At 38.5% G+C, this 19,821-nt stretch overlaps 1 protein-coding gene and 1 pseudogene across 1 annotated transcript in view; one reads left to right on the forward strand and one right to left on the reverse strand.

Moving 5' to 3' along the window:
* Positions 1-18,177, forward strand: part of LOC141581389 (uncharacterized) — an 85,892-nt gene extending 67,715 nt beyond the window's left edge. The window contains exon 5 of the mRNA XM_074386618.1: positions 17,422-18,177. The gene's annotated coding sequence lies outside the window, so the exon portion shown is untranslated. The remainder of the gene's footprint in view (positions 1-17,421) is intronic.
* LOC120362364 (5S ribosomal RNA) lies at positions 7,849-7,967 on the reverse strand (annotated as a pseudogene).
* Positions 18,178-19,821: the final 1,644 nt, after the last annotated feature.

Raw genomic sequence — 19,821 nt, forward strand, 5'->3', positions numbered from 1 at the left:
GCTGAACCCAAGCCAGAAGCAGAACCACTCAGCTAAGCCCAGTTTAAGTCACCTGTACTGCAGTTGACTTGCAGATGCTTGAGCTTGAGAATGAATGCTTATTTCTGTAAGCAATTAAGTCTGATTTGGTTTGTTATGCAGCATTATTGCAGAAATACCTAATATATGAACAATGTGTTTTTATTGAATAACATTGAAAAACTTAGCCAAGGCTATAAGAAAATAAACAGATTGAATATATACATATATAGTCATTATTCATGTGGATTTTGTTTTGAGATGGGATCTCACTCTGTTGCCCAGGTTGGAGTGTAGTGTCATGATAATAGCTCACTGAAACCTAAAACTCCTGGGCTGAAGGGATCCCCCTGCCTCAGCTTCTGACTACCTGGGACTGTAGGCACATGCACCATGCCTGGCTAACTTTTTTTGTTGTGGAGATGGTGTCTTGCTATGTTGTCCAGTCTAGTCTTGAACTCCTGGGCTCACACAATCCTCCTGCCTCAGCCTGCAAAAGTATTGGGATTACAGGCGCACACCTGACCCACGTGGATTTTTATACATGGCCCTCGATCTGAACTCTGACCTTTTTGCTCACACATTGCTCCCTTGGAGAAACTAGATATTGATCAGATTTGCAAGTAAATTCTGGTCACAAAAGTGAGTTAGGTTAGGTTAGGAAAAATCATTCCAAATCATGTGGTTACCACGAGTAACCTGGCCATCAGGGCTCTTGGTATCCTAATTCAAGTTCTGTCTCTTCTCAATCTTGCTTCCTTTGTTCTTCCATGGGAGTTCTTGAGATTATTGCCTATAATCCCTATGTCAACTTTATTTCCCAAGGAACCCGAATGAAAGCAGAAAACAGTATGTGGAGTATTTTTATCTTATATATGTGATATGGTTTAGATGTTTTGTCCCCTCCAAATCTCATGTTGAGATTGTACCCTCCAGTGTTGGAAGTGGCCCTAGTGGGAGGTATTTAGGTCACGGGGATGATTCCCTCATGAATAGCTTGGTGCCCTATTCATGGTAATCAGTGTGTTATCACTCTGAGTTCACTTGAGATCTGGTTGTTTAAAAACAGACTTGCTCTCTTGCTCCTTCTCTTGCCATGTAACATGCTAGAAGGGAGAAAGTGTACCCCTTTCCTTTTGTCATGAGTGGAAGCTTCCTGAGACCCTCACCGGAAGCAGATGTTGGCACCATGTTTCTTGCACAGCCTGCAGAACTGTGAGCCAAAACAAATCTCTTTTCTTTATGATTTATTCATACTTAAGGTATTTTTTGTAGCAGTGCAAATGAATGAAAACCATATATTAAAAAATAGTGACTAGATAAGTGTTTTCTACACATGTGTACACACACACGCACACACAGATGTACACACACATAACTGTCTAGAAAGATACAATAAGTTGTTACAATGGAAAGGAAGGGGAGATTGTCAATGAGAGGATTTACTCTTCTCTTGATACCTGTTTTCTTTGAAATTTTCTAAGAATTTACATCACTTTTTCAATAATTAAAAGGACAAAAACAAATATGATAAAATGCTCCTGTAGGTGCTATGAGACTAGAGAGCTGAACCAAAAGATCAGTCGACTACAAACCAACTAGTTTTGCCAAGGACATGGTGTTTAGTTGTACAAAATACCATAATATTTTAACAGTAAATATGCCTAGGCATCTAACTATAAAGATACATCATCTAAGTAGTGCAAGAAACCAGTTTTCTAGTTTCCAAATAATAATAGTTTATTATTATCATTTTAGATAGGATCTTGCTGTCTTGCCCAGGTTAGAGTGCAGCAGCATGATCATAGCTTACTGCAGCCTAAAATTCTGGGCTCAAGCTGTCCTCCTTTCTCAGCCTCCCAAAGTGCTGGGATGATAGGTGTGAGCCATCATGCCCAGCTATTATTTTACTAATACAAGATCAATACAAAGAAGTTAAGCAATGTAAAAAAGTTATTTTTTTTTTTAAATTGTACTTTAGGTTCTTGGGTACATGAGCAGATCATGCAGAATTGTTGCATAGGTACACACATGGCAGTGCGGTTTGCTGTGTCCATCCCCCCATCACCTACATCTGGCATTTCTCCCCATGTTATCCCTCCTCAACCTCCCCACACCCCTGCTGTCTCTCCCTTGGACCCCCCAACAGACCCCAGTGTGTGATGCTCCCCTCCCTGTGTGTGTGTGTTCTCATTGTTCAACACCTGCCTATGAGTAAGAACATGTGGGTTTTTTTTTTTTTTTTTTCCTGTTCTTGTGTCAGTTTGCTGAGAATGATGGTGTCCAGATTCATCCATGTCCCTACAAAGGACACAAACTCATCATTATTTATGGCTGCATAGTATTCAATGGTGTATATATGCCACATTTTCCTTGTCCAGTTTATCATTGATAGGCATTTGGGTTGGTTCCAGGTCTTTGCCATTGTAAACAGTGCCACTATGAACATACTTGTGCATGCCTCTTTATAATAGGATGATTTGTAATCCTTTGGGTATATACCCAGTAATGGGATTGCTGGGTCAAATGGAATTTCTAGGTCCTTGAGGAAGTGCCACACTGTCTTCAACAATTGTTGAACTAGTTTACACTCCCACCAACAGTGTAAAAGTGTTCCTATTTCTCCACATCCTCTCCAGCATCTGTTGTCTCCAGATTTTTTAATGATCACCATTCTAACTGGTGTGATGTGGTATCTCAATGTGGTTTTGATTTGCATTTCTCTAATAATCAGTGATGATGAGCAATTTTTCATACGTTTGTTGGCCTCATATGTGTCTTTTGAAAAGTGTCTGTTCATATGCTTCTCCCACTTTTGGATGGGTTTGTTTGCTTTTTTCTTGTAAATCTGTTTTAGTTCTTTGTAGATTCTGAATATTAGCCCTTTGTCAGGGGTAGATTTTTTCCCATTCTGTTAGTTGCTGGTTCACTCTAATGATAGTTTCTTTTGCTGTACAGAAGCTCTGGAGTTTAATTAGATCCCATTTGTCTGTTTTGGCTTTTGTTGCCAAAGCTTTTGGTGTTTAAGTTATGAAGTCCTTTGCTATATGTTCTGAATGGTTTTGCCTAGGTTTTCTTCTAGGGTTTTTAGGGTGCTAGGTCTTATGTTTAAGTCTTTAATCCATCTGAAGTTAATTTTTGTGGAAGGTGTCAGGAAGGGGTCCAGTTTCTGCTCTCTGCAACTGCTAGCCAGCTTTCCCACCAACATTTATTAAACAGGGAATCCTTTCCCCATTGCTTGTTTTTGTCAGGTTTGTCAAAGATCAGATGGTTGTAGATGTGTGGCATTGCCTCCAAGGCCTCTGTTCTGTTCCATTGGTCCATATCTCTGTTTTGGTACCAGTACCATGCTGTTTTGATTACTGTAGATTTGTAGTGTAGTTTGAAATCAGGTAGCATGATGCCTCCAGCTTTGTTCTTTTTGCTTAGAATTGACTTGGCTATGTGGGCTCTTTTTTGGTTCCATATGAAGTTTAAGGTGGTTTTTTTCCAGTTCTGTGAAGAAGGTCGTTGGTAGGTTGATGGGGATAGTGTTGAATCTATAAATTACTTTGGGCAGTATGGCCATTTTTACAATATAGATTCTTCCTAACCATGAGCATGGAATGTTTCTCCATTTGTTTGTGTCCTCTCTTATATCCTTGAGCAGTGGTTTGTAGTTCTCCTTGAAGAGGTCCTTTACATCCTGTGTTAGTTGTATTCCTAGGTATGTTATTCTCTTTGTAGCAATTGTGAATGGGAGTTCGCCCATGATTTGGTTCTCTGTTAGTCTGTTACTGGCGTATAGAAATGCTTGTGATTTCTGCACATTGATTTTGTATCCTGAGACTTTGCTGAAGTTGTTTATCAGTTTAAGGAGATTTTGGGCTGAGACAATGGGGTCTTCTAAATATACAATCATGTCACCTGTAAATAGAGACAATTTGACTTCCTCCTTTCCTAATTGAATACCTTTGATTTTTTTTCTTGCCTAATTGCTCTGGCTAGAACTTCCAATAGTATATTGAATAGGAGTGGTGATAGAGGGCAACCTTGTCTAGTGCCAGATTTCAAAGGGAATGCTTCCAGCTTTTGCTCATTCAGTGTGATATTGGCTGTAGGTTTGTTGTAAATAGCTTTTATTATTTTAAGATATGTTCCTTCAATACCTAGTTTATTGAGAGTTTTTAGCATAAAGGGCTGCTGAATTTTGTCGAAGGCCTTCTCTGCATCTATTGAGATAATCATGTGCTTTTTGTCTTTAGTTCTGTTTATGTGGTGAATTACATTTATGGACTTGCTTTTGTTGAACCAGGCTTGCATCCCTGGAATGAAGCCTACTTGATCGTCATGGATAAGCTTTTTGATGGGCTGTTGCAATCAGTTTGCCAGTATTTTATTGAAGATTTTGTAAAAAAGTTTTTTTAAAAAAATGTTTTTTAAAAAACACTGCCAATTCCACTATATAGAAATAACTTTACTCCAAAAATCTTTCTGTACATATATACAGATGGAAGCATAAATCTATAAACTGGTGGAAGTAATTCTTAATGAGATCATATTCTAAATAAAGAATATTAAATTTAAATGTATTTGAGCTTAAGAGAAATAAAATTTTCAAGAATTTAGTGTTCTAAACAATTTCTCTACATTTAAAAAAAGATAACAAAAAGCATTAAGAAATTGAAGTCATTAAAAATCACTTCCCTTTATTTCCAACAGTATTGATATGAGTCCCTGCTATGGAAATACGAGGACATTACTAGAAGCTAGGACGTATTGAGTGATGACACTGTTTCAAGCACAAATCTAAATGCCTTATGTGTACTAAGTCATGTAATCCTTAAAGCAATCCCATAAGATAGAAACAGCATTCCCATTTTTATTGTTTGTTTTTTTTCTGAGACAGTCTCACTTTGTTGCCCAGGCTGTAGTACAGTGGTGGTATCTCAGCACACTGCAACCTCAACTTCCTGGGCGCAATTGATCCTCTCACCTCAGCCTTCCAAGTGGCTGGGACTATAGGCACATGCCACCACACTTGGCTAAATTTTATTTTATTTTTTTGGTAGACCTGGGGTTTTGACATGTTGCCCAGGCTGATCTCGAACTCCTGGGCTCAGTGCCCACCTCAGCCTCCCAAAGTGCTGGGATTACAAGCGTGAGATATCACACTTGTCCTCATTTCCATTTAAAAAAAAAAAAAAAAAAAGGTTCAGAAAGTTTACATGATTGCATAAAACCATGTCACTAATATTTCAGCAAAACTAGAATTCAGATCTGGGCCCAGAGACCCTAGGCTCCTAACTTCCACTGCCTCCCTTCTCATTGGTGCCTGCATTCCCATTGATTAAACTTTTTTGTGTGTGCTGCCAATTTGTATTATTTATATTGTTTTAGGTGCCATTGTTTTTCAACCACATTAGTTTAGTATTTATGCCATGTTTACGTGTATTTCATGCCACCCCGTCCTTTCATATGGATGTTCCCTTTCTGAGTTTAGTGATTTGTTTTTGTCTCTTTTTTTCTCCCAATAAGAACCTATGAATCATTTATTTCTGGAGTTCTTTCAGATTTGAAAAGGATTGCTTGAATTTTGGAGATCTTGCTTGAATATAATTTTCTTGAGCTATCTGCTTTTTTTTTTTCCTTTAAGAAATTTTCTTTGTATATTTCTCCACTGTTTTAGATTGAATCATGCTGTGAAAAAGCAGACAGGGTTGGCATGGTAGCTCACACCTGTAATTTCAGCACTTTTATAAAATTTTCTTTTATCTTTAAAATATTATTTTACTAAGGTGTGGCTTTATTGTTGTTGATTATTCTGTATTAAATGTTCTTTCAAGTTTGTCTGTTTAGTTTGCTGGAATCATTTTTTATTTGAGCGTTGGGGTTTTTTTTTTTTTTTTTGTAGTAATTCTTTGGGAACTTTTATTGTTACAGGAACTATGTTAACTAGTGTCAGGATGCTCCTGTTGAATTTTGGATATCTGTGTTCCATATTTTCATTTTTCAATCCCCACCTCCTTCTCCAATATGTTTATCTAGTGGTTAACTTTATTGGTGATTATCTCAAACCTTTTTCTATCTTAATAGCCCACTTTACATTTATATCTATTATGTTTCTAATCTATTTGTAATATCCATAATAATGTTGTTCTGGCTCTTTATGAATTCGGTAATCTCCCATTTCTTCTCTTTCTGTTCTTTTCTTATCATACTATTTTTAGCTGTTGTTTTATTTGTTAACATAGTAGATTACCTTCTCATTTCTTTTCACCTTATTCTTGCTTGGTTCATGTTGTCCAGAACTTATCTTTGCTCTAATATATTTACCACCTGATTCCCTTTCCACTGCCCCTAAGAGGAGCTCACATTTACCATGACCAGGGTAATAGGCATATTCAGTAGGAGAATATCCTGATCATTATAAAGCCACTTCCACATGGCTTTCATATGATGCATATTAGCTGCTTCATCTGGAATGCTCCATGTGGAATATTATAGGGAGAGTTGGGCGGTCTCCTCCAGGTAAACGGACCTTACAGTGGTGTTTATCCAGCTCATTCGGCTGGATATTCTTTCTGTGCATTCGGAGTACATATACTCATCAATGAATAGCCTCCTGTGCACTTGGAATACATATACTCACCAATGGTTTAGCAGTGAGCTGTGGGTTCTTTATTAACCCAAACAAGCTTTTTCATTCTGTAGCATTTAATGTTAAAGATATTATCCTTAAAGTAGTTATTTTTACAATCCATCTAGTAAAGATTTTTCCAAGGGTGATGATACCAATCTACCTAATGAAACCATCCTTTTATATTATACACTCTGGTTTTAATAGTTACTTGATTTTGTCCTTCTCCCACATTGACTATATTTTTGGTAACCACAGGTCTCAGAGGTAACTTTTTTTCTTAGACAGAGTCTTGCTCTGTTGCCCAGGCTGGAGTGCAGTGGAGCAATCTCGGCTCACTGCAACCTCTGCTTCCTGGGTTCAAGTGATTCTTCTGCCTCAGCCTCCTGAGTAGCTGGGATTACAAGTGCCCACAACTGCACCCAGCTAATTTTTATATTTTTAGTAGAGACAGGGTTTCACCATCTTGGCCAGGCTGGTCTTGAACTCCTGACCTCAGATGATCCGCCTGTCTCTGCCTCCTAAAGTGCTGGGATTACAGGTGTGAGCCACCACACCCATCCCTCAGAGGTAACTTTTACCTTTAGTGAGCAAATGCAGCCCAGCTGCAGCTCCTTAAGGTGAGCAACCACATGGTCACCCAGGAGTCAAAGTTTCTCATTCTTCATCTTTTAATTTTTCTCTTTATACATTTAGTTTTCTCTATACAATTTTTTCCTTCATTTTAAAGTGACTCTTAGTCTCTAAACTAGAAACAAATACACCTTTAAAGCAAAAACCGCATCCTTGTGATTTAATGAACTTCACCAAAAACATCTTTCACGCTCCTACTATTTTAACTCTTAGTAATCTAAATTCCCAGTGAAAAAAAAACTGGGGTTACTTAATTTAACATAACATGACGTAAAAATTTTAAATTACTGGAGAGAATTAATCTTACCAAAGATTACAAAGGCACTTACTTTTCTTTAAATCAATTAATGAGAGATCTTTTCATATAGTTTGGTAGTGAAATATCACTTCCATATGACACATATAAACATATGGATATAAGAGACATACAGACTAAGGCAGTTCTAAAAGATTTTTCATTTGTTTGCTTTCAATAAATAACATAAATATATAGATATAACAGACATACAGCCTAAGACAGTTCGAAAAGATTTTTTATTTTTTATTTTATTTATTTATTTATTTATTTATTTATTAAAAGCCTACAGCACCCAGTATTCCCAGGCGGACTCCCATCCGAGTACTAACCAGGTCGGACCCTGCTTAGCTTCTGAGATCAGATGAGCTTGGGTGTGTTCAGGGAGGTATGGCTGTAGATGTTCCAAAAGATTTTTCATTTGCTTGCTTACTTTAGATTATTAATTAAAAATATTACAGAAACCAACAAAAGGTAAAGGAGAGAGTTACTATCCCAGGCTTTTTCAAAGGAGAGAAAGAGCTGAACTAAGATATCAATCTGAAGAATTTCAAGAAGAAAAAGATTATAGAGTTTGAAAAATTAAAAACTTCATGCATTAAGAGTAAATCAATATTTTACTTTTTTTTTTTTTGAGACAGAGTCTTGCTTTATCACTTAGGCTGGAGTGCATCTTGGCTTACTACAACCTCTACCTCCTGGGTTCAAGCAATTCTCATGCCTCAGCCTCCTGAGTAGCTGGGATTACAGAGAGACACCACCACACTCAGCTAATATTTATATTTTTAGTAGAGATGGGGTTTCACTATGTCGGCAAGATTGGTCTCTGACTCCTGTGACTGCCTGTCTGCATCCATTCCTGTCTGGCTTAGAACATTTAATTGACTGTAAGTCTTTTGATTCTAAATCCCTCACCCATAGGAGTTCCACTGAGGGACAGGATGAGCACCAGGCAGGCCGCCATGCCACCCTGGCAACATCAGGGGACAAAATAAAAATGTGGTGGCCATTGATGTTGCCTCTGGCAAATCATTCTACCCAGAAGGGGTAGAATGTAAACCAAAACTAAAATTCTAGGGCCCCTTTAGCCAACTGAAAGGAGCCCTCCTCTCCACCAGGACACTCCAAAGTTAACCTGAAAAACTGGTTCAGGCCATGACAGGAAGGGAGGGTCAGACATGCCTCATGCCCTCCTCCCTTTTGGAATTCAGGAAAAGCCGACCAGCATTTAACATCAACACAGACCTTAAGTTTGATAAGAGACATTTAAAATCTATTCTTTCTGAAGCCTGCTACCTGGAGGCTTCATCTGCATGAAAAACTTTGGTCTCCACAACCTTTTATTGTAATGTAGACATTCCTTTCTATTGATAATAACTCTTCTGACCAATTGCCAATTTGAAAAATTGTAAATCTACCTATAAACATGGAAGCCCCTTCACCGTACCTTTAAGTTGTCCTACCTTTCTGGATTGAATCAATGTACGTCTTTCATGTATTTGATTGATGTCCCATGTCTCCCTAAAACATATAAAACTAGGCTATGCTTAGCCCATCATGGGCACATGTTCTCAGATCTCCTACGGGCTGTGTCATGGAACATTGGTCAGTCACTCATATTTGGCTCAGAGTAAATCTCTTCAAATAGTTTACAGAGTTTGACTCTTTTTATCAACAAGAGTGAGTTCCCTCTGGCTTCAGGTCAGTTCGCCCAATCAGTGTGTTTCCCTGAAAGTGAGTTCATGTCATAGTTAGCTTCCTCTGTTGAACCAGTTTCTCCCATCACTCATTCCTACAACAAAAATAGGATGACTCAGTTAGTTTTACTACAAAAGCAATGTACTGGAAATAGACACAAATTGCAGGCATTTGTTTGACTTGATAGCACCAAAACTTGAAATCCGTACTCTTGAAAAGTCCTCTCTGAGTGTGTTGGCTCATATCTAATCCCAACACTTTGGGAGGGTGACGCAGTTGAATTGCTCGAGCTCAGGAGTTTGGGACCAGCCTAAACGACATGGAGAAACTCCATCTTTACAAAAAATACAAAAATTAGCCAGGCATGGTGGTGTGCACCTATAGTCCCAGCTGCTCAGGAGGCTGAGGTGGAGGATCACTTGAGCCTGAGACGTCAAGTTTGCAGGGAGCTGCAATTGCACCACTGCACTCTAGCCTAAGTGACAGCCAGACCCTGCGTCAAAAAAAAAAAAAAAAAAAAGTCCTAATATTTCAAATGCTGCTGTGATATCTTTGAGCCTCACAGGGTCTTAATGGCCTAACTGTGAGTTCCTCTGCCTTTGCCAGATAGTCTCCAGACCCATCAGGAGAGGCTCACCACCTGGCCAGTTTGCTTCTTAGCTGGAGCAGCCGCACCCCACCTAGGCCTCAACCCAGTGGGAACCAGAGACAGCTTATCCACTTGTTACTACAAAGCCTGACTCTCACAGCCCTTGCTGGTTCAGTCTACTCTCAAGTGCAGCCCCTGTGTGTCCCTGCACGGCAGGAAGCATCCTCTTTCTCTGAGCTGTGAATGTATTTGACTAACAAATTGCTGTCATTTTCACCTGTTCAGTGTTGGTTACCACGTGTTTGGCCATCTCATACTACTTGGGGTTGAAGGACTCCTCCTTCACCAGCAGGATAATAGACGATGATCAGAACAGGAGGGTGAGGAGGCTCACCACACAGCAATGGCCAACTTTGCAGCAGAATTTTGTAGTTTTTTTCTTTTGACCGTTTTGTTAAGAGTATGACCTTAAGTGGCACCTGTTTCATTGTTTGGTTTAGTGTTTGTTTGATGGATGGTTCCATTACTTAAATGTTGGGGAGAGATAGTTTTGAATTTTTGTTTCAAAATTATAGACAATCATCTTGTAGAAAAGTACAGAAGGACAAGGTACAGGGGTGTTGAGGAGCAGTCGGCACCAATATCATTATTGGACATGAACGATAAATAAGATAGCAAACTTTAAATAAGAATGACCAGCCTGTGTACCTATGCAACAATCTTGCATGTTCTTCACATGCACCCCCAAACCTAAAATGCAATTAAAAAAAAAAAAAAAAAAAGAATGACCAGCCTGGGCAACATGGTGAAACCTTGTCTCTACTAAAAATACAAAAACTTAGCTGCACCTGGTGGTGCAAGCCTGTAAATTGTTTGAGACAGAGGTTGCAGTCAGCTGAGATCATTCCGATACACTTTAGCCTGACAACACAGTGAGACCTTGAGGAAAAAAAAAAAAAAAAAAGAGCGAGAACTCAGTTTCACTACACCATATGATGGCATATGTCTCATTAGTTTATGATAAAGTGTTATTAGTTTATGATAGGCTAATGCTCGTGCCATCGAAGACAAACTGGAATGACTGAGTTCCAGAACAAATGCATCCCAAAGGGCATGTATTTAGAGATGAGCTCTACTGCTGAAGATTAAAAAATTGCTTTAGGCAGGACATGGTATCTCATGCATGTAATTTCAGCATTTTGAGAGGCTGAGGGTGGGAAGATTTCCTGAAGCCAGGAGTTTGAGACTAGCCTGGGCAGCATACCAAAACCCCATTTCTATGAAAAATTAAAAAATTAGCCAGGTGTAGTGGCATGTGCATGTGTGCCAGCGACTTGGGATGCTGAGGTGGGAGGATTGCTTGAGCCCAGGAAATCGAGGTTTCAGTGAGCTGTGATAGCACCATTGCCTTCCAGCCTGGGGAACAGAGCAAGACCCTGTCTCAAAACAAAAATTGCTTTAGAATGTCTTGCTTTCTACTTCTGGAATACTCTTCAGAATCTGTCTTCACATGGATCTCTGTAATATATAATGACTTTTATTATAAGTCCATTTTCTCTCTGCAGTCTCCCTTAATTTGGCAATTACAAACACTGCTCTCTTTTTACCTGTAAGTAAAAAATAATCTGCTAGTCAATATGTTTGATCTTGAGTCTGACAAATTTGTAAAGTGCCATGCACATCCACTTCTGTGCTGACTGAATCAGCTGCCTTCATCTACATGGCATGACCTACTTTTACTGCTGACCTTTTTTTTTTTTTCTTTTTAGGCGGAGTCTCGCTCCATTGCCCAGGCTGCAGTGCAATGGCACAATCTAGGCTTACTGCAACCTCCATCTCCTGGGCTCAAGTGATTCTTGTGCCTCAGCCTCCCAAGTAACTGGGATTACAAGCATGCACCACCATGCCTGGCTAATTTTTGTGTTTTTAGTAGAGATGGAGTTTCACCATGTTGCCCAGGCTGGTCTCGAACTCCTGACTTCAAGTGAACTTCTCGAACTACCTGCCTCAGCCTTCCAAAGTGCTAGGATTACAGGTGTGAGTCACCATGCTTGGCCAATGCTGACCATTTTTAAAAGAACACTCTGACATGGCTCTTCTCTCTTTCCTTCCCCTCCTCTTCTGTTGTTTTGTCTTGTTCCGCTTCTTGTTCCTCATCTCTTTTTCTTGCTTTCTCCATTTTCAGCAGCTTGTTTTGTGCTTTTCCTCTATTATTTTAACGATACCACATGGCCAATAAACATTAGAGAATATTCATTATTCATTCATTCAATGAAGAATAGTTTTTGATTAGCTTCTGTGTCAGAAATCAAGCCAGGGACTAAGTTTATAGAGATGAAAACAACAGAATCAACCTTTAAAATGTTCAAGATGTAGTAGGGAGACAAAAGAATATCAAAAGTACAATGAGTGCCATAACGAATATATTCAACAATTTTATGGAGTATAGATGAGGGGTATCTGTTACATTAACATTCACTGAAAAGCGGAATTTAATATCCTTAGGTATTCACAGGAGAGCTTTATCCATTTTGAATCAATAAAATGATCCCATCTCGAGAGAGTCTTTCCAAATGTGCCTTCTGCAGTATGTGACTCCTGTCATGACTTGATAGAGTTAGCTGTTAAATAACCTTTTATTTTTAGCACCTTTTGGACCAATGTAGTACTTATTTTTGTGATGCTGAACTGCATTGCAAGCCAAGATGGCCAGATACTTTTGTCATTCCTCATCCATGATGTTCCCACATTTTCAGTTAGGGTTGTGATGAGAATGTTTATTTATTTATTTAATTTATTTCATTTTTAGATGAAGTCTCTGTCACCCAAGCTGGAGTGCAGCAGTGTGATCTTGGCTCACTGTAACCTCAGCCTCCTGGGTTCACACAATTCTTCTGCCTCAGCCTCCTGAGTAGCTGGGATTATAGGCACGTGCCACCATGCGTGGCTAATTTTTTTGTATTTTTAGTAGAAATGGGGTTTCACCATGTTGGTCAGGCTGGTTTCAAACTCCTAACCTCAAGTGATTCACCCACCTCGGCCTCCCAAAGTGCTGGGATTTCAGGTGTGAGCCACCGTTCCTGGCCAGATAATGTTTATTGTATATTGATTTTGATCATTGAATTAAATAATCTTCTCAATAAATGAATTATCTTTTGCAGATTTAAATTTCCTTATTACTGAAAATGTAACTTAAACGGATATACCAAGAGCTGAAGCAACCTTGATCTTATAAGGAAAGAATGTCTTCATATAATTCTTTTTCCTTAAAAAGAAGATGCTACTGCAACTATCTGATAGACACTCAGAACATCTGTGTACAGTATTCTTTGTCCACTCAGTCAACTGTGAAAGTATTCTATGATAATGTTGTTTAAGTTCCAATTTTTCCAGTTTGTTGTTTTGCACCTTACCTTGCAGACCCTACTTAATAAGAACTCTCAAGTTTGATATGTCAAAACAACTCCTCACTATAGAGAGGACAGATAGCTCTTGCAGTAGTTGAGCAAAGACCTTTACTGCTCTCTATGAAGAATGATCTGTTTGAACAATGACATAGTCATGCATGTAGGTTTACTAACCATTAATCTATCATTCATAAACTTTTTTTTTTCATTCATAAGCTTCTTAACTTCATTCCTTTGGGTTGGAAAAACTTTTTGATCTTCAGTGCCTCAAAAGGATAAGGAGAATTTGGACCTCAAGAATAAATGAGTAACAACATTCCTATTAGAAAGTTCTTGGTCAAAACCATCTTGCCTTAAAAAGCTATTTAGGAAAAGATGCTCTAATTAGTAAGCTTGTGGCGAATACCTAAGATGATGATGATGGTGATGATGGCAGCTAACATGTATGAAACAATAACAGATGCTAAGCACGTTGTTAAGAGTTTAACATGGATTATCATATCGAATACTCACATCAGCAAAAAGTTAGATACTTTCATTGTCTGTGCTTTGTGGATAAAGAAACTGAGGCTTAAACAAAGTTGAATGAAGAACCACAGGTATGCAATTAATGTGTATTCTGGCTGAGAATCTAACCTTGGATTTCTGACTTTGCTGTCAAATGTTCTGTGAGTGTCCTGGGCTGAAGGAAAGAACAGCTGGAATAAGGACTAATGGGGCTGTTTTACATCTGTCTTCCCATTTCAGCTTTCTTCCAAATGGCTTCTCTCAAATTCTACTTTAATTGCTGATTTATTCATCCAGTAGTCATTTAGTGGCCACCAACTACGATCTTGAGACTATGCTTAATACTGTGAATATAAAAGTAATTGTAAGGTGGTTCCCTCCTTCAGGCAGCTCATGGCTCAATGGGACATCTAGAAAATAATAAAGAATTGTAGAAATAGCACGGTGAGGATCATGCAGGAACAAGCAAGGAGTGCTGGGCACCCGCAATGGGCACTAGGGAGATTTCATCACTGTCAGGGTGACACTATGGCATGGTTTCCCTTCGTGTAGAAGTTCCAAGAGATGACCAGGTTTAGTAGTTCATGTTTGTAATCCCAGCACTTTGGGAGGCTGAGGCAGGTGGATCACTTGTGGCCAGGAGTTTGAGACCAGCCTGGCCAACATGGTGAAACCCTATCTCTACTAAAAATACAAAAATTAGCTGAGTATGATGGTGGGCACCTATAGTCCCAGCTACTTGGAAGGCTGAGGCAAGAAGATTGCTTGAGCCCAAGAGTTAGAGATTAACCTGGGCAACATAGTGAGATCCCATCTCTACAAGAAAACAAAATTAGCTGGGTGTGGTGGCACATGCCTATAGTCCCAGCTACCCAGGATGGTGAGGCAGGAGGATCATCTGAGCCCAGGAGAACAAGACCCTGCCTCAAACAACAACAACAAAAAGGAAGCAGGAATATTATCTGCTTTCTTTGTTAGTATAATTCATATATCAAGAATAGCATTTGGCACTTAGTATTTGAATAAATAAATAAATGAATGTCAGTAAAATATTTAGCAGAGTCTGACTCAGAGTAAACATTCAATAAAGATGAACTTTTATTATTATTATTATAATTTTAGAGACAGGCTCTCCAGGTATTGCTACATTGCCCAGGATGGCCTTAAACTCCTGGGCTTAGGCTGTCCTCCTGCCTCAACCTCATAAGTAGCTGGGATTACAGGCTGCATCTGATTATGATTATTGCCTGATATATATTTGCATTTCAAAAGTGGCAAAGCTTTACAAGGGAAAATTCACTAACATTTGTCTTGTGTGTCCTGTTTATTTATCTTCTGCCCATTTCTGTTTTGCCATCATTCTCAGCTATCTCACTCATGAATATCCTAAAAGGTGTTAAGTGATTGGTTTACCTTTAACATCAGTATTTAAGAATTAGATGTCTGAACGCAGAAATAAATCAAGAAAAGAAGGATGAGCTGGGCGCGGTGGCTCAAGCCTGTAATCCCAGCACTTTGGGAGGCCGAGGCGGGTGGATCACGAGGTCAAGAGATCGAGACCATCCTGGTCAACATGGTGAAACCCCGTCTCTACTAAAAATACAAAAAATTAGCTGGGCATGGTGGCACATACCTGTAATCCCAGCTACTCAGGAGGCTGAGGCAGGAGAATTGCCTGAACCCAGGAGGCGGAGGTTGCGGTGAGCCAAGATCGCGCCATTGCACTCCAGCCTGGGTAACAAGAGCGAAACTCCATCTCAAAAAAAAAAAAAAAAGAAAGAAAAGAAGGATGAAACTTAATGTGTGGTTTGGAACCACTAGTTGAAATATTGGCACCAGCAGTGGAGGTATTTTTGGAGAAGGGAAGTGACAAAACTCAGGAAAGGCTGAAGGAATTGTTTGTCAATGTCTTTAATTCTTTTTTCTCTCTCTGCACCTTTTAAATCATACCATGAACCTGCTACATTCTGACTATCACACAGCCAAATGACGTTTTTTGTGTTTATGACATGAACTTTTTCTACTTTGAGATACGGTTGCTTGTGTTGCCCTGAGGAAAATCTTCTTAACCACCTCTTCCTGGCTGGGGCAGGAAATGGCTGTAATCCTGACACAGACGTGGAGTTTGATAACTCAGAAATGTGCCTTCTTTTAATCAAAGTCCTGCCAAAGACATCCTATTAAATCATCTTCTCTTATTTAGTTTTAGTTTGAAACTTCAGAAGTGGCTCCGTTGTTTCAAGTCATTAACCTAGATGTCCCTTTCGGACATAGAAATACGCATGGGCCTGTCAGTAAGTTTCAAATCAAAACTGTCAATCTAGCATGGTTTTCTTTCTTGGATAAAAATTAATAGGTATATTGTTTATACAACTGGAATCTCTGAAAGAGATATAAATAATTAGGATTTCAAAAACTTAGTGAAAAGTTTAGGTCCTCAACAGTTCTAACAGAAAATTTCAGAATTTATCTAAGTAACACCATATCTAGAGACTGCAGTAGCAAACTGGTAAAAAGCAAATATAGGAAGTAAAATCTTAGAGCCAACCGGAGAAAGACAAATTACTTGGAAGGATATAATACAAGAGATGACTGACTCTTGATTAAGAACAATGGAGGTAGACTGAGTGTAGACAGTAAAATAAATTTCAAAAAACCATTATAACTTTAAACAATTGCTTATAAGGTGAGAATATTCTTTAAAAATTGGTGTAATAAAGACTTTGTGATAACCAAATGCTGAGAAATCTAGCATGGTTTTGCTTCCAATGATCACATCTTCATTTTACCTATCAGTAATATTTTCTCTATGGGATTTTTTTTTTTTTTTTTTTTTTTTTTTTTTGAGATGGAGTTTCGCTCTTGTTACCCAGGCTGGAGTGCAATGGCGCGATCTCGGCTCACTGCAACCTCCGCCTCCTGGGTTCAGGCAATTCTCCTGCCTCAGCCTCCTGAGTAGCTGGGATTACAGGCACGTGCCACCATGCCCAGCTAATTTTTCTGTATTTTTAGTAGAGACGGGGTTTCACAGTGTTGACCAGGATGGTCTCGATCTCTCTACCTCGTGATCCACCCGCCTCGGCCTCCCAAAGTGCTGGGATTACAGGCTTGAGCCACCGCGCCCGGCCTTGGGATACTTGTTTTTATTGACTTTTAGTATTCTCTAACTTATAGTTCATTTTGTTTGATGAACACCACTGATTTGTGAGCACTGTCAAGTGCTTCTTTCCCTGACAAGCTTATAAATAGCTGCCAGAGCAAAAAGCTTTAAAAAAAAGCACAACTTGTTGAGGATGATCCCAATTTCAAATAAAGATTAAATATGTGGTAAATCAATAGTGATGAAATACTATAATAATTTTATTTCTGAAATGAGCTCCTATATGAATGCATCTAAATTCATACTTAACCTATTATATGTTCATATTGTTTTAAACAATTTATATCTCTTTGCATTATCTGCATGCTTATTTCATTAAAAAACAAAAGGATGGTTAGTATTTACCTTATTAAATGATTTCTTTCTGTATTTTCTCTGTGGAATTTGTAAGTTATGTTCAAAAGGAAATAAGCTAAAATAAAATATTCTCTTCAGTTTTCCTAAACATTTCTACTGATGCTGATTTTTAAAAAATTATTTATTTTATTTTTATAGAGATGGGGCCTTGCTATGTTTCCCAGGCTGGTCTTGAACTCCTGGGCTCAAACAATCCTGCTTCAGCCTCCCAAAGTGTTGGAATTATAGGCATGAGCCACCATGCCCAGCCTCTACTGTTACTACTTTGAAGAGAAGGGCAACACCATTTATCCAATCAACATTTTCCCCTGTGTGAAAGTTGATATATTGGAATATTCATTTCTATTTTTTTCTTGTGTACCCAGGCTGGAGTGCAATGGAGTGAATTTTAAAAAATTCTCAAGTGCCTTAGGGAAACAATGTATTACGTGTGTGCATATTCAATTAAAAATAAGACATATCAATTTCCTGATCAAATACTACAATTATATTGCAATATTTTATTCCTGTGCCTTAAAGCTTGTTGTTAGTCCCATTTTTGCAGATTCGGTCTCACAGCTTCAAATTCACAGTATCTAGCCGTAATTTAAATTATAAATGGTAACAATCATAGAGCAGAATTATCATTTCTTTGATTCTAGAGATAAACTTCTCTTAACTGCTTTAGAAGACACATCATACCACTGAGTCATGAATAACATTGTTTTACAACTAACATATATTAGTCTTATACATAAAATTGTAACTGGTAAACTGCACTTTCTCTTTTTGGTTATTAACAAAAACAATACTTAGATGAAACTGAGTATTAACTGAACATGGACAAATAAAGTAGTAGAAAAATATTTTATTATTACATTTTTTCTTTTTCTTTTATGCTTTGTAAATTTCACAACCGTTATGCTAATAAAAATGTACTTTCTCAGTGATGTGCTGGAGTGGGCTTGTACTGGTTCACAACAGCTGACGGTTGTGCACCTCTTCCCATCTCCAAGTCTAGTGACATCAGGTTTATAGCCTGAAATTGGTTTTCGTGGAATTATTTAGGTTATACGAAGTAGCTAATGCAACAAATCAGGGTTCTTGTCTCTTTAGACCTGGAGAGCTTGGTTGTTAAACATCTACCAGCATGCTACCTTTAATATTACATCAATGTTAATTTTCTGATTTTGACAGTTATACTAAATTTATATAAGAAAATATCATTGTTTTTAGTAAATGCACCCTGAAATATTTAAGGACAAAGATGTTTTATATCTACAACTTACTTTTAAGAGGTTACAGTCATGCGCCATGTAACAATGTTTTGGTCAATGATTGACTGCATGTACAACAGTAGTCCCATTAGGTTATAATACTGTATTTTCACTGAAACTTTTCTATGTTGATATTCATTTAGATATGCAAATACCTATCATTCTGTTACAATTGCCTATGGTATTCTGTACGGTAATGTGCTGTACAGGTTTGTAGCCTAGGAGTGAAACCACCTTTGCAAAGACTATGACAAAGAGGTCTAGCATGGCTGACTCCATCTTGCTTCTAACTTCACAGTCTGGCTGCTCTTGCTCATTCCTGGGTGTAGGCCAAGCTAACCATGGGGGGAATTTACAGCTTAACTTGGAAGTAAGGAAAATAATAGTCCCCCCCAAAACTAACTTTTTCTTTGCTCAGAGGCTGAAGCTGCCTTTGTCAAACTAATAAAAAGCCATGAGATTAGGATTATGGGAGGGTCCTGAGTTCTGCTAAAATATAGGTATAGTTTCTATAATCCTTTATTGATCAGGAGTCATGTAGCCAGAGGTCACAAGATTTGTGACTTCCCCAATTGCTCTCCAACAGATAACATCACTGTTGTAGTACCTAAGATTGGTCTTTTGAGATGTTTTTCTGATTTTTGCATTCTGGCGATTGACTAACTCTACATGGACCTGTGACTCATGACTCAACCAGTCCTGTGGCCCCCATCCAAAGGTGGACTCAGTGCATGAGGACCATTTCTACACCCCTCTTATTTCAACCACAACCAATCAGCAGCACCCATATCCGAACCCCCTGTCCACCAAATTATCCATAAGAACTCTAGCCTCTGAGTTCTTGGAAAGGCTGATTTGGGTGATAACTACAGCCCTTCCACTTGGCTAGCTCTGCATTAGTTAAACTCTTTCTCCACTACAATACTGCAGTCTCAGTGAATTGGTTTTGTCTGTGCAGTGGGCAGGAAGGACCCACATCAGGTGATTACAGGAGCAGTAGGCTATACCATATAGCCTAGGTGTCTAGCAGGCTATACTACCTAGATTTGTGTAAGTACACTCTGTTGTTCACTCAATGATGAAATCATTTTATGAGTCATTTCTCAGAACATATCCCCATTGTTATGGGATGCATGACTATACATATATATATATATGTATATATATATATACATATATATATGTATATATATATGTATATATGTGTTTGTGTGTGTGTTTGTGTATGTGTATAGTATATAGACATAGGAAAGTTACAGCAGGAAGAGACAGAGAGGGTGAG

The sequence above is a fragment of the Saimiri boliviensis genome, chromosome 15 (assembly GCF_048565385.1).
Source record: "Saimiri boliviensis isolate mSaiBol1 chromosome 15, mSaiBol1.pri, whole genome shotgun sequence".
In the NCBI taxonomy this organism is placed as follows: Eukaryota; Metazoa; Chordata; class Mammalia; order Primates; family Cebidae; genus Saimiri; species Saimiri boliviensis.